General features: G+C 17.3%; 1 protein-coding gene across 1 annotated transcript in view; it reads left to right on the top strand.

The window, feature by feature from the left end:
• LOC102680641 (transmembrane protein 205) overlaps window positions 1-2,453 on the top strand; it is an 18,150-nt gene that overhangs the window by 13,211 nt on the left and 2,486 nt on the right. The gene's annotated exons all lie outside the window — the stretch shown is intronic.

Genomic DNA, 2,453 nt, shown 5'->3' with positions numbered 1-2,453 from the left:
AAAAATAACAAATGGGATTAAAGATTAAATCATCTTTAAAATCCTGTGATACAAAAAATATATAATATAAAATATAAATATTATTTTATATCTTATTTGTAACAAATTTTATTTATAACAAAATTTATTTACACTATAATTTACATTAAAATAATATAATAAAAAAATTATTGGATAAATATAAAAAATAAATGGAGAAATATTATGTATAATTAAANATTAAATTTATTTAGAAATATTCTATAAAATTTTTTGTGATATATTTAAATTAATAAATTTTTTTAATTTGTTTTATTTAATGAAAAATATTCCTTCTAAGAATTCAAAAAGTTTTAATGCATTAAATTTTTGACTATTTGTTTTGACTCTCATTTCAGAGAGATATTGGAAAGGTAAATCTGCAATTTCGTTAGTAAAAACATTAAGCATAACGGTATACTTTCCGCTTCTATCGCCTACGTGCGAATTGATTACATCGATATGGAAGGCATACGGCAAATATATATATATGTATATATATATATATAACGAATGCTCTCGAGCTCCTGACACTGTTTCTATCCTTCAACAATATACATTATATTATTGTTTATTTTGTTATTTTTACTTTTATTTTAATATTGTATTTTTGAAAATGATTACGTCATTTATCATTCGTTCATCCATATATTTTCGATTTTCATTTCGTAAGATATTGCAACATCCACTTAGTATCTCGAAAAAGAACAGTTAGCAAATTCATCATTCACAATGTGCGTGTTTTTCTGTTTAAAAGGAAAATAATCTGTTAATGAAAAACTGAAGTTACTATTTCATAATCTATTTTATATTATTTCATTCAATTCAATTAAAAAAAAAAGAAAAAAAAAATATAAAGATATATTTAAAATTAGGAAATTTAAAATAATAAATTTAAAAAATAAATTTAAATAACAAAAATATAATGATTGATATTGTATCTAATATTTTGATTTATTTTTTTTAGTATACTTCAATTTAAAAAAATATATAAAAAAATTTTATTTATTTTTTAATAAATTCATTCTTAAATATCTAATCAAATATTTTTAAATTAAAAAGTAAATTTTTGTACTAAAAAATAAATAAAAATAAAAATATTTTTATTTTTAGAACCATTTAGACATTTAAATTTTTCTATATATTTAATTGTTAATTGTAAAATTTATTTAATTCTTTTTTTTGTTTGATTTTTTAATATTTTTTTTATTTTTTTTTTAATTTATTAACTTTTTCCTTATATCTTTCATTAATTTCCGTTATTTTTTGACTAGAAAATAATACGATTTAATTTAGAAGTGATCGATGAATGAATTTCTTCTTTGCTGAAATTGTTCGAAACATCGTACTATTTTAGCATCAATTGGCGCCTCAGATGATGAGATTACACGAGTTTCATGAATCTAACTTAAACCAGATCCAATAATAAAATATGATTACGAATAATAAAAATCATATCGATGATAAGGTTGTTGTATATTGTTTTTTGATTTTGAATTAAATCTAATCAATTTTTTTTTAAATAAAAAATTTTTATATTTAAATTATTCATGAATTTTTATTCTTTTATTTTTTGAAAGTGAATAAACTAATAAGTTTTTGATTGATAGTCTTTTTCATGAATATAATTTTTTAAAAAGAGAGATTTAAATTATATTTAATATTTATGTATTAAATATAATATATATTTTTCATTTTTTATGTTACATTAATTTCTATAAAAAAATTTATAATATCTAAAAATTAAAATTAAAATATTTTAGCACAAAGTTTGCAATAAAATTTCAAATACAAGTGTTTCTTGTAGTCAACTTATAAACGAGCTGTTGTTTCCAATTAAAAATATTCGAAGCTCTTCTAATTAATGAGATGGCTTTCTACGAACGATAGCAATGAATATAATTAATGATCACTCTTACATTCTGAAATTATAAGTCTTTAACTCGTAAATGGTGTATCCTTCAAAACGATACAACGCACAAATATATATATATATAACTCGTACAAATCTTTTTAACACTTGAACAAAATATTAAAAGAAATTATAATTTATCATGAAACTGTCAATATTATTAAAAAAAATGGAATATATAAAAATTATAATATATATTCCATTATAATATGAAAAAATTGGAATATAAAAACTCATATTATAAAATAAAATAATTATTGAAATAATTTTTAAAAAATAATTCAAATAATTTTTTTTATTCAATGATCAAAATATTAATTTTTTATATTCTGAATGATTTTAAAAAAAATGATTTACTTAATATAACAATAAAAAAATTTTTAAATATATTTTTTGAAAATAATTATATTTATTAAATTGGAAAAAATAATTGATCTATATACATAAAATTGTTGAAAACTTCCAAGTAAATTATATATTAATTTTTTTAACATTCGTTTAATTAAGATTTTTTTCTATAATT

This window comes from Apis dorsata, unplaced genomic scaffold, assembly GCF_000469605.1.
Source record: "Apis dorsata unplaced genomic scaffold, Apis dorsata 1.3 scaffold_52, whole genome shotgun sequence".
Classification (NCBI taxonomy): domain Eukaryota; kingdom Metazoa; phylum Arthropoda; class Insecta; order Hymenoptera; family Apidae; genus Apis; species Apis dorsata.
Note: the sequence above shows the minus strand (reverse complement) of the source record. Positions and strands in the feature narration are given on the sequence as shown.